This window comes from Thalia democratica, chromosome 2, assembly GCF_965202585.1.
Source record: "Thalia democratica chromosome 2, ktThaDemo2.hap1.1, whole genome shotgun sequence".
Lineage (NCBI taxonomy): Eukaryota > Metazoa > Chordata > Thaliacea > Salpida > Salpidae > Thalia > Thalia democratica.
Window position 1 is genome coordinate 51,269,372 of NC_139166.1, and position 13,833 is coordinate 51,283,204.

General features: G+C 26.4%; 4 non-coding genes across 4 annotated transcripts; 2 read left to right on the forward strand and 2 right to left on the reverse strand.

Moving 5' to 3' along the window:
• Positions 1 to 1,645: 1,645 nt before the first annotated feature.
• Trnaa-ugc (transfer RNA alanine (anticodon UGC)) lies at positions 1,646 to 1,717 on the reverse strand. Its single transcript has one exon. It is a non-coding gene; the product is annotated as a tRNA-Ala (tRNA).
• A 378-nt stretch (positions 1,718 to 2,095) lies between these two features.
• Trnak-cuu (transfer RNA lysine (anticodon CUU)) lies at positions 2,096 to 2,168 on the reverse strand. The gene has a single exon. It is a non-coding gene; the product is annotated as a tRNA-Lys (tRNA).
• A 3,588-nt stretch (positions 2,169 to 5,756) lies between these two features.
• Trnak-cuu (transfer RNA lysine (anticodon CUU)) lies at positions 5,757 to 5,829 on the forward strand. The gene has a single exon. It is a non-coding gene; the product is annotated as a tRNA-Lys (tRNA).
• A 378-nt stretch (positions 5,830 to 6,207) lies between these two features.
• Trnaa-ugc (transfer RNA alanine (anticodon UGC)) lies at positions 6,208 to 6,279 on the forward strand. Its single transcript has one exon. It is a non-coding gene; the product is annotated as a tRNA-Ala (tRNA).
• The last annotated feature ends 7,554 nt before the right edge of the window (positions 6,280 to 13,833 follow it).

Below are 13,833 nucleotides of genomic sequence, written 5' to 3' on the forward strand. Positions count from 1 at the left end.
CTTGATTAGTAAAATATAGTTTAAAAACAAATCATCACTGATTCAACTTTAAAACTACTACTTAATGCAGAGACGTACTCAATAGCTTTATTTTAAAACTTGTTTTTGATCATAAATGAAACTAAAGTTATCGATTTTAGTACGAAAAAAAAATCAGACACAGAATAAAGAAAAAAAAACTTGGAATTTTAAAGCCTAAGTATTAAAATTTTGTTATGTGTGTATATATGTTGTTGTTAGGAAATAACTTAAAAATATTTGAAAAAGTTTGCATAATCTGAGCTTTATTGACTAGTTCAGACACTTTGAAAAAAAATATTAAAAAAATAACTGTTTGAAAAAGGATTACAAAATACCTTTTTTGTTCATTTGTAGTATAAATAAAAATAAAAATTCTTAAATAGAATACAAATATTTAAAAGATACTATTAAGTGCAACTTTAAATGTGTTTTAAAATAAAAATAAAAACTAAATGATACAAAAAAATTATATATGATAGGCTTTTCGTGTTTAATCGAAACTTAATTGTTTTACATACTAAAAAAATGTTTAAAATTCCTGGTTTTTCCAGTATAGCTACCTTGTTTAACTTTTTATATTCAAAGTACAACTTATAACTGAACCACTGATGTTGGTCAGTAGTGGAGCGAAATATTTTTTCTGTTTAAACCCTATTACTTTTATAACTGAATTCGTTTATTGAATTTTGATGTTAGAAATTGTCATACAAATTCTAAACTTCAATTAGATTGAAAATGAAAAACATTTGTTTATGCACTATGGTCTTTTTTTACTGCACGTAATAAAAGTATACATAAAAAATAGGGTTTATTTAAAGGTGTTATTAAATCGATATTTTTGTATCTTATAAAAGTATTAATATTGTAAAAGTTGAAAAACATTTCTAATGCACAGCACATATAATAAAATTAAAGTGACCACGTATAAAAGGGTAAATTTGTTTTTAAATAATTTAATCATAAAAATAAATAGTTATAACTTTACACAGTTGACTTAAATTTCCAACGTAGTGACTAATTCCAGTAAATTAAAAACTAGTTTGAAAACTTATTGTTGTCTGATAATAGTATAACTGTTTACTTAATATATTGCTTACTTGGTTTTGACAGTTCAATTTTGTATTGTATAGTTCATATAAACATAATAATAAATGAGCTAATAAACTATTTTATTTATTTTCCGGTTTTAGTGGGAAAACATTCGACTTTTTCAAATGTTAATATATTAGTAAATTGCACTGAGCAATTATTGTCTATGAAAGAAAATTAAAACTAAACATGCATGAAAATGTAAACAAAATTATGGCGTTGCATAATCAAAAAAAAAAAAATTTAATGAATAAATGGGTAAACATGTGCTAGTTAAAAATTAAATTAATGCAACATTTCAAAAGTTGAATAATAAGTTATTGAAAAAAAAATGTTAATCAAGTATCAACAAAACATCAACAAGTATTTAAAAAAGCTCTTTATTTTACAGTAAATTAAGAACTATTTTTAGTAAATACAAATAATTAAAGTTAATTAATGGTGAACGTGTTAACAAAAAATTAATTTATTAGTGCTATTAAAGAGATATTGTGTATTAATAAAATCAAAAGGTGATTTTGAATTTACAAAACCGTGGAGACGCCGGGGATCGAACCCGGGGCCTCAAACATGCAAAGCTTGCGCTCTACCACTGAGCTACGTCCCCACTTGTTAGCATCAGTAAATTACTGTATATAAACTTAAATACCTTTGTGAAACTTTCACTATAACTTCGTTGTTGACTATTGTTACATGCATTTTTTAGTAACTAACATTTCAATTTCTTATTTCAATGTTTCTACTCAATCACATAATTTTTTTTAATAGGTATTACTGAGCATTAAATATTTTTGTCATATTAACTGATAACTTCAAAAACAAAATTGTGATCCAATTTAACCTACGTAAAAATGTTTATACTTTTATTAAAAACTAAGTTCATTGTTTTAAATAAAATAACATATGTCGTTTAAACATTACCAACATATTGTAAAAATATTTAGTTATAAATCAAGAAATATAAAATCTACTCATTTAAAAAGTACGCCCAACGTGGGGCTCGAGCCCACGACCGTTGGATTAAGAGTCCAACGCTCTACCGACTGAGCTAGCCGGGCGCTTGTCCGTCCGCCAATATACACGTTTATATAGTACTCAGTAATGTGCTTGAAATTATCAACTTAAATTTTAAATAATAACAACTTAAGGTTTAACAACTATTTTTGTATTTTTTCAACTACTTTCTGTTTTAACGAATTTCATTGATTGATTTATTCAACAAAATAGTCTTTAAAGTATGTATTTTAAAGTTATCAATTTAGAAGTTTTAAGATTAAAATAAGCTTGCATAAGTACAAAACTGGTTTGTAAATTTTATTCTATTGACACAACACATTGGCAAAGATACATTAACTTTAGAATACAACTTTAAACATACCGAGTTAAATTTTGCAAATTACCATTTAAGTTTTTAAAAACTGTAACAATTGTACGAAGTAAGCATCTAAAATTATAAAATAGCGAACAAATAGATTAGAAAAATGTTACAGTCCAAATTAAATTTTAGAATCATACAGAATAACTACATAACTAGCATATACTTATTCTAAAAATTTTATACAAAACTAAACAACTAGTCAAAATTGCAAAGTGTGTGGGTAAATACCCGACTTAATTTATTGCTTATTTAAAAATATATTTTACTGCTTGATCAACTTTAATTTATTAATAGAAAACGCTTAAATAATTAAAAAATTAGTTATTTAATTTAAAATGATTTAAGGGGATTATGTTTTCTTTTTGAGTTCGGGTTTATTGGGTCGGTACTAAAGCTCAAAGAAAAAGTAGGACATTCTTGCTTTGTTTTATTCTTCTTAACTTTTAACATATTTCAATATTCTTATTTAATATTATAATTTATTTTATTTACATCGATAATGATCAGTTCAGCTGTTGTAACTTACATAGAATTGTAGGTATGGTTATAATGTATATTAAACCTACACTATAACCATAATAAATAAATAAATAATAACATTAAACTAACTAATACTGATACTAAATAATACTTAGGGCTACTTTATATAAAACTAGGCATGACATGAATGAACATATTTTATATAACGAACAATTACAAACACTACCAAATATAAAGAACCATGTACAATACAAAAAACTTAAACCATATAAAAAATTGAATTTGTTTTAAAAATAATTAAAAAGGAAATATTTAAGTATATAGGAATAAGAAAAAACAAAATCTAAAAAATGGTTTTAAGGCTCAAAACTAAAAAGATATCTCTAGTACTCAAAATTCTCTAAAAAAAATTTGACAATATATAATTGCAAAGATTTTCAACAACTAGGCAAAAAAGTAACACCAACATTAAAATTAAAACAACTTTTTAACTAAAAATATCGCTCTCACTGCCTTTCTTTAATAAACAAGAAAAAAAAAACACATATCAGAATTGAAATTGGTCTCAAAACTATTATTACTGTTTTTCAAAAAAAAATAAGGTAACTTATAAAATAAAATAACTAAGCTTTTTTTTAAATTGTCTTTTAGTTCTAAAAAGCTTTTTATTTTTCATAGTCCAATATTTCAACGTTTCTACCAGAACTTTATCAATTTACTTCAACTTCAAAAATAATTTTACACTTGTGTTACAAACTACTATAAAGATTGCAGCCTTTTAAAAACAGATAAATGATAAAACCAACTATAAAAAAAACACTCAAATGTCACGTCTATGCAAACCCCTTTGATACAAATTCATAAAAACTTTCCGCATGTTACTGGCCTTTTCTGTCTTGGTTATTAATAAATATTGTCTTTTTCTATTATGCTATTAAGAGTTAAGAGCCTTACATGAAATTTAAACATGACTCACTGTGACTTTATATTAGTCACCACTTTTTGTGTCTTATTTATATTATTACTTAATCAGTTTATACTGTGACTTTATGGAATAAATTTTGTCAGTTCTATTTTGACTTTGTGGACTAAATTTTGTCAGTTTATTGTGACATTGTGGACTAAACTTTGTTACCAACTTTCTCTGACTTATATTTTGCCAACATTTTGTGATTTAGGCTTATATTTTGCCAACATTTTGTAATTTGACTATATTTTGCCAAAATTTTTGTGCTTGGACTATAGTTTGCCAACATTTTGTGATTTGGACTATAGTTTGCCAACATTTTGTGATTTGGACTGTAGTTTGCCAATACTTTTGTGATTTGGACTATAATTTGCCAACATTTTGTGATTTGGACTATAGTTTGCCAATACTTTTGTGATTTAGGCTTATAGTTTGCCAACAGTTTGTTTTTTAATGGAGTTAATTGGGACAATAACCTTTGAGGTATACTTTGATTTAAACGTTGTCACCAACTTTTTGTGACTTATTATGACTTAAGTTCTGTTAATGATACCATAATTACTTATTACTTAATCCCTCTATGATACTTTGTTCAACATGACCCCTATTGCCTTTTGGTTTTCCTTATTCTTTCTGGTTACGGGTAAAAAATCAAAGAATTTTAAATGGGTAGATGCTTCTTAAAAATTAAATGCAAGCTTTATAGTAAAATTTCTCTAAACCTACTGTTAAATAAAATGCACTATATAAAAAAATGACAAAAATATAATAATGTGATAAATGCTGCCTTAAAAATAAAAGGTAATATACTAGCAAAATTTATTTGGGTAAAACACTTTTTTGGTCTTATTTAACCGCTACCTAAAATACTGGTGATTCTTTACTTGGAGGACGCCAATTGTAACCCTCATGTAGGTTACTTAAATATTAAACTTGTGTGGTTATAGTGTAGTGTACAACCACACTTTAAACCATAATTATATTTTAGACTTAACTTATACTCTTTAAACTTTTTAAAAAAAAGATCTTAATCCAGTTAACCTTTTTGACTCATAATATTAATCTAATACAATTCGTTTGAAAATTAGTTCTAATTTTACCTAATTATACACTGATAAGCTTGAATTTAACACTTAAGTTTTTTGTTTAGATTTCCATGCATGAATGATTTTTAAAACAACAATATAAATAACAACAACTATTAATAAATTAAAGTTGATCAAGCAGTAAAATATATTTTTAAATAAGCAATAAATTAAGTCGGGTATTTACCCACACACTTTGCAATTTTGACTAGTTGTTTAGTTTTGTATAAAATTTTTAGAATAAGTATATGCTAGTTATGTAGTTATTCTGTATGATTCTAAAATTTAATTTGGACAGTAACATTTTTCTAATCTATTTGTTCGCTATTTTATAATTTTAGATGCTTACTTCGTACAATTGTTACAGTTTTTATGTTTTTAAAAACTTAAATGGTAATTTGCAAAATTTAACTCGGTATGTTTAAAGTTGTATTCTAAAGTTAATGTATTTTGGCCAATGTGTTGTGTCAATAGAATAAAATTTACAAACCAGTTTTGTACTTATGCAAGCTTATTTTAATCTTAAAACTTCTAATTTGAATAACTTTAAAATACATACTTTAAAGACTATTTTGTTGAATAAATCAATCAATAAAATTCGTTAAAACAGAAAGTAGTTGAAAAAATACAAAAATAGTTGTTAAACCTTAAGTTGTTATTATTTAAAATTGAAGATGATAATTTCAAGCACATTACTGAGTAGTATATAAACGTGTATATTGGCGGACGGACAAGCGCCCGGCTAGCTCAGTCGGTAGAGCGTTGGACTCTTAATCCAACGGTCGTGGGTTCGAGCCCCACGTTGGGCGTACTTTTTAAATGAGTAAATTTTATATTTCTTGATTTACAACTAAATATTTTTACAATATGTTGGTAATGTTTAAACGACATATGTTATTTTATTTAAAACAATGAACTTATTTTTCAATCAAAGTATAAACATTTTTACGTAGGTTAAATTGGATCACAATTTTGTTTTTGAAGTTATCAGTTAATATGACAAAAATATTTAATGCTCAGTAATACCTATTAAAAAAAATTATGTGATTGAGTAGAAACATTGAAATAAGAAATTGAAATGTTAGTTACTAAAAAATGCATGTAACAATAGTCAACAACGAAGTTATAGTGAAAGTTTCACAAAGGTATTTAAGTTTATATACAGTAATTTACTGATGCTAACAAGTGGGGACGTAGCTCAGTGGTAGAGCGCAAGCTTTGCATGTTTGAGGCCCCGGGTTCGATCCCCGGCGTCTCCACGTTTTTGTAAATTTAAAATCACCTTTTGATTTTATTAATATACAATATCTCTTTAATAGCACTAATAAATTAATTTTTTGTTAACACGTTCACCATTAATTAACTTTAATTATTTGTATTTACTAAAAATAGTTCTTAATTTACTGTAAAATAAAGAGCGTTTTTAAATGCTTGTTGATGTTTTGTTGATACTTGATTAACATTTTTTTTTCAATAACTTATTATTTAACTTTTGAAATGTTGCATTAATTTAATTTTTAACTAGCACATGTTTACCCATTTATTCATTAATTTTTTTTAATAAATAATTTTATGCAACTCCATAATTTTGTTTACATTTTCATGCATGTTTAGTTTTAATTTTCTTTCATAGACAATAATTGCTCAGTGCAATTTACTAATATATTAACATTTGAAAATATCGAATGTTTTCCCACTGAAACCGGATGATAAATAAAATAGTTTATTAGCTCATTTATTATTATATTTATATGAACTATACAATACAAAATTAAACTGTCAAAATCAAGTGAGCAATATATTAAGTAAACACTTAAACTATTATCAGACAACAATAGGTTTTCAAACCAGTTTGTGCATGAATACATAATTTTAATTTACTGGAACTAGTCACTACGTTAGAAATTTAAATATTTTGAAAACAATTTAAAAAATACTAATTAAAGTTTAATCGATTCTATTTATAATATAGTTACTTTAATTTTATCACAACTCTACAAATTCATAAACTTGATAATTTTTAAATAAACATAACAGGGTTGCCACTTTACCTTGAAAAACCTGGAATTTGACAACTTAGGCAAAAAAATTTGGAAAAACGTTGAATTTGGGAAATTTAAAAAAAAACTGGAATTTTGTACAAAATCACTAAAAAAACCTGGAAAAACTTGGAATTTTAACAATTTTCTCATTTTCAGTAAAAAAATTTCGATTTGACTCTAAAAATCTATCATATAAATAAACAAATTTTGTCATCATCAATTTTTTTTTTTAAACATATTTAAAGTAGCTTTACAGTATTTTTTCAATTTTTTTGTACTATTTAACACAGTATCTTACCTTAAATTTAACTTTAAACTAAAAATAGACCCAAAATGTGTACTTTTAAAAACCTGGAAGAAATTTGGAAAGCCTAGAAAAAAATTTGAAAAATTGAGTGGCAACCCAGATATAAGTTAAGTATGTAAAGTTATAACTATTTATTTTTATGATTAAATTATTTAAAAACAAGTTTACCCTTTTATACGTGGTCACTTTAATTTTATTATATGTGCTGTGCTTTTGCAAATGTTTTTTTTTTATATTACAATTGTAATACTTTGATAAGACGTAGTTGTAAGATGTGATTGATGTAATACTTCATATTCAATAAATTTATAAAAGGATGAGTTCATGTTTTGTAAAATTTTCATGAGCATTATTACTATTTTATAACTATTTACTGATTCAATTATATATACTTCAAACATTATAATGTATATTAATTAGCGTTTGGAATATACTAAATTCAAGACCATTTTTACCAAAACATTTTTCTTACTTTCATAAACATTTTAGTTCCCAGAAGCTCCTAGTAGCTCCTCATTTCAGTTGCCGCAGTACACCAGTGTCGAAAATCCGTTTAAATTTCCGTTTGAAGCAGTGAGTTGTGAAGAAGTTGGCTATTGCCAATCTCCATACTGTTCTGAAGACAGTAGCTGTGGTAGTTATTATGTGAGTCATTTGTTGATAGTTTTTGTTTAGAATGAGATTTGTTCTTCACGTTTCGCAAATCTTTTTTATCGAATGATTTTATACAATTTAATTGACAATAACTTAAGTCCTAAATAAAATAAAAAAATTCTTGTTGACTTTTGTACACAGTTGACACTTTTATAGCTATTTTATCAAGCAAAGTTAGGTTTATTTCGAAAACTTTCAATACGTTTTTTTTCGCATAGACTACTTAACTTCCAACTTTCAGTATTCTTAACACTTGAAATTAATTTAACTGATATTTTGAAAACTTTCTATATCCTCCTCAAAACTAACACTTTTAATTTCAACTTCAACAACTTCAAACTCCAGGAGCCACAATGCGAGGACGAAGACCTCGACGATTTCTCGCGCCGAGTCGACCACCTGTACCGATTGTTCCGCGACTTGAACCACAACAACACCGAGCCGAACTGCATGCCGTGCTCGGCGAAGCACCAGCAGCAAGACGGCTCGTGCGGTTTCGACAGCCTCGAGGCAAGGCTCGCCGCCACCCGCGCCAAGATAGAAGATCTGCGGGGAGTTTTCGACAGCAAAGACTGCGGCAAGTCTGAGACTCCCGGGAGCGTTGAGGGTGGAAGAAACGAAGATGTTGAAGCCAGTGGGAGCAACGAGGACTTTAGCTTTATATTTGGTTAAATTTACAAGTTCGAAGTTGGATGGTAATGGCTGAATGGAGGGTCGGTTGCAGATTTTTGAGTGAAAATGAAAGTTGACATTGTGAAGATGTTATTAGACTGACTTGCACTGTTTTTTTGTTGATTAAGTTTCTAAATAGATAAGTTTATTTGAAAAAAAAAGATTTACGTTACGCGCTAAAAATTTGATTTAACTTAATACAATAAACTTCTGTAAACAGAAAGAACTTAACAAGTAAATTACTTAAATTAGTTCATGCTTAAGTTTTCTTTTCATTTAAAGCTACCTAAATGAATATATGTAAAACTATTTCAAAACAGTAAGTATTATTTCAACATAGATATTTTTACCATATAAATCTTAAAATTATTGTTTTCTATTACAAGCAAACTTAAAAGAATATTAGTTTAACACTTAATTAACTTTATGTCGTTGGACAACAAAAAAGTGAGTTCGTTTATTTTTTTTTTCATAATTAATTATTTTTAAATAAAGTTAGTAGATCTATATAAAAATATAATTATTTAATATACCGTGTATAACATGAATTAATAACCATGATGTATGTATAAGTTACATTTGTTCTCGAAAACTAGGTGTTTTTTTTTTGACACCAGTAGTGAAATACTCTAAGACTGAATTTAAAAAATAATATAAGTAACTTTTTTCGTATCAAAATCTGATGTTACTTGACAAATATTTTATTTTTAAATTTTATAAACTAAATAGAATACTTATTTGCTACTGAAATATAAAATTATGTAAGACTTGAGTTTATTAAATATACGAACAGGAAAGCTACATGTTTTGTTGTGCTGCTGAGTTGGTTCAACACTTAGATGAGTTATCTGAACTTCCTGTGACTTACTTCGCTCGTTTAATCAGAAATTTTCTTCCTCGCTTGTTTAGAGCTACTCCCATACCAGCAACTATTGATGATGCACTTAAATTGTCCTGTGAGTTAATTGTCCAACTTGTTTAACTTATATTAAAAAATAGTATAACAATTTTTAATTTGAAATTACATATTTTGTCACATAAAGTAATTAAAAAAGTTAAAACTAAGAAATATTCTAACACTTAGTTATAAAAGTTTTATTTTTCTGTTTTCAAGCACGTTGTGAGCATATATGTTAATTAAACAAAAATTCCTTGTTGTTTAAGGCAATATATTTTGTTTATATATCAACCTAAACTAATTATTTAAATTAAAAAAAGCTAAACCAACTTAGTTAAGGAGTTATTCATAAATAACCATACAAACCTAACTGTGTACAACTTAAGGGGCTGATGTTGTGCGTGTTTCTTGCTTTGGATTTGTCAGCGGAAGCCTCGTTTACAAGTTAATTGCTTCTTTGCGACATAAGAGTGAAGTAAAACAACAAAAACTTGCGATTGACGACAGAAGCAGTGAGTTTGAACTGAGCAACAAAACTGCTGTAGATTTCAACGATTTGCCTTCTGGAACCAAATTTTGTAGGTGTTTAGCATCAAAAGAGGTTATTAGTAATGGTTTTTATGTACTTAAAATACTTTAAAATTGTTTGGCTAGTAAATTTTTATAATAATTTTCCTAATTCAGACTAGGAAAATAATCTATTATGATTAGTTTGTTTTAATAAATATACAGAAAAAAATATTCAGAGATGTTTATTTTTAAAAAATTAAACAAGTAAGTATTTTAAAATAATTAAGTTGTTTTATTTCAAAAAAATGAAATATCTAGTTGAAATTAATCTATTGCTTATTTAAATAACACCTACTTCATCTTTAAGTCAAGTAAGTATGTAGAAACTGTAAAAAAACACTAAATAAAACAGTAGTCAGGTTATGTTTGAATAAATCTTTTTAGTTTCCTTATTATATAAAATACTTTTTCATATTTTATATACATAAAATTAATGCAATTTTTACTATTTTATATTTAAGTTAAATAATTTTTCTTATTTAGAGGTTTAAAAGTTATACATTGTAATATTATTTCAATTTTTCCCTGCTAATTTACAGTTTCCCTACTGCGACGGATCCCACTTGAAGTTGAAAAGCAAGAAGCAAATATTCCCACTCACAATAACAAATCGGTCAGACGAACTTGAAATGCTTGCGCCCAGTGAATTGTTGTATGAAAAACAGTCCAATACGTCACATAGTAAAGCGAGTCCAAGAAACTTGCTATGCAGAGATCAGAGTAAAGGGGAGTCGAGTTTGGACAGAAAAGTTTTCAGTTTGAAACAAAAGCGAGCAGTAGGTAAGAGTTGCATGATGGGGGAATCCTTCAACTTTTCCGCCAAAACGGGGGTTCGTTTTGATGGTGATTCTGAAGATGCCTTACCACTGAGAACTTTTAACAGCTGCACCAGTTATGAGGTATTTTTATTCAGTATAATACGTCTAGATTATTATATTAAGTGTGTGGTTTTAGTTATTGTTTTGTTACACTAATTAAATACACGTATATTGTTTAATAGTTTTTCCGTAAAAAAGTAAAGCTTGTTAGTATGAATAAAATAGCCGTATTGAACTTAGTTTAATCTTTATAAGGAAAAAGTTTATGAGTTTTTGTATCATATTTTATAAGTAGAAAAAGTTTAGTCATAATTAATAAAATGAGTATAAATGTTTAACTTTTATTCAACTGAACTTAAATAACAAAATATAGTTTTGTTAGCAGCTCATGCTAATAAAGGTAATCAAAGGTGCGTATTACAATGTTTTAAATTATAACTACAACTTACAATTTACTAACAAAAACTTAATTTATATTAGTTTTGATAAAAAGGTTTGGGTGAAGCTAAAAAAACTTAAGTAAAATTAGTTTTTGTTTAAGTTTATATCATGCTTTAAATTTAGAATTCTATAAATATCATAAACTTGCAAAAATAAATAACTGATATGTATTAGAAGTAAAACATTGGTAAAATTATTTACAGATGAAAAAAAAGTTTAAGTCGATTGGAGATAAAATTATACAAAACACAACCAAGGAATCCTCCATTTTCAAAATTAAAAAACTTAATTTTTTTAAAAAGTAGTAACAATTATTATTAGAATAATTTCTATAGTTTTTGGAGGAAATCAAAACGATAAGCTCCAAAATGTATAAATGTTATAAACAAAACAATACTTTACCTATGTTTTGTTTATATTGTAAATACATGTTGCTCTACTTTCAAATGTAGAGCACAAGAAACAAAATTTGATAAAACAACACATCATCTAAGCTTCTAAGTATATCTTTGTATTATAATTTTTTGCTATTTTTGTACTATAGCTGGAGTTTCTAACAAAAATAAGAAAGTGTAAAATGCGATTAAATCTAGTGACTAAGCAAATAACGTTATTTAAAAAGTTACTTCTCTTTTTAAAGTTGTCATTTAAAATTTTAAGTATTACATTTAAAACATTTAAATTTTCTTTTATAATTAGACCTTAAAATTTAACTATAAGTTAAAGAATAAATAAGAAATATTTCATAGATAAATGAAAAGTTATATTTTATAATTTAATTATATATAACTACCCTATATTCTTTAAGTTTTATTATATGTTTTGGTTTTAAGAAAACAAATAGAGAGATCTCAACTGCTGGAGGAGAAGTAATATATTTATTCTTTCAAAAATTTATGTTACAAACTAAGTTTCGGTCAAAGACCTCGTCAGTGCTTAAATAAATCTTATTCAAATAGAATATTATTCTTTAAGTTCTGACACTAATTATCTCTTAAAAATCAAATGTTTTTGTAAATTTTGTTGTAAAGCCTTTAGGAAAACTTTTAATGCAAAGGTAAAACTTAAAAGCATAACTAATCAGTTAGATAAAAAAACACTTTACATACGTAGCATCTACACCATAAGAATTACGTTTATAAACTAAAGAATGTGCATGCAGATGTGTGGCCGGTTAGCTCAGTTTGTTAGAGCGTCGTGCTAATAATGCGAATGTCGCGGGTTCGATCCCCGTACTGGCCACATATCTTTCCTCGTTAGTATAGTGGTGAGTATTCCCGCCTGTCACGCGGGCGACCGGGTTTCGATTCCCCGACGGGGAGTTTTTTATAAACTTTGTCATATGTAAAGAGCATTTTTGGCTTTATAAGACTGTTAAGAAGGGAACGGGTCAAAATTGCACGGAAAGTCATTTTTGCACAACAGTAAAAAAATATAGAGAAAAAAAACTAAAAGAAAAATAAGTTACCGACCAAGGGTTAGGGCTAACAGTGATATAAAAAAATTAAATTCAACCCGTGCAAAAGTGTCTTCGTGCAGTTTTGTGCCCTCGTGGAATTTTGTCCCCTCGTGAAATTTTGTACGCTTGTGCAAATTTTGTACGCCGTTATGAGATATATGAGTGCTTTATTAGTTTTTACATATCATTAATTATTTAGTTTTAAAGTTTATATAAAGTTATCTCTAGTTCTTGACACCATCCAAATGAAAACTAATAATGTAGATGATTAATTATTTACATGCATTTCAAATATCTGGAATTTTTTTTAAATTAGCTTTTTGAAACTTTAAAAAACATACTATGGTTAGTTTCAATCAAAGTAATATTGATTTAATTTTTTTCCTGGAAACTAGAAAAATATTTTAATATAATAAAATCTAAAGTTTTTGACATCACAATGTTTTTAAATTCAATTTGTATTAAAAATGTCTTTGCTTCGCTACTGTCTAACTAAATTATTGGTTGTAAGGTTTGCCATCATCATAATTAGGTCTACTCAGAATTGGGCTTGGGTCAACCTTTTACACAAGTTGTAATTTTTACACAGCTTCTAAAATTAAACTGAGTTTAAATAAAAAAGTTGTAGATTAAAAAAGATATATAAAAATATAGAAAACGTTGTTTAGATATGTTATAGAGTATATAATTGTTTATAATTGCAACTATATTTAGGGTGATTTGATTTAAAAGTTTTATTTTTCTCTTTTTATTTGTATGTTTTTTTTTTACATCTACGCTGAGGCAAGAATTTTAAACAGCTATTATGTATAAAAAAATAAAAATTAGATCACGTAAAAAATAACTTCGGAGTTTTATTTATTATAAAAAACATTAACAGCATTATTCGATTAATTAAATAACATAATTTAATAATCTTAAGTTTAATTTTAAATTAGAAAAAGACAATAAA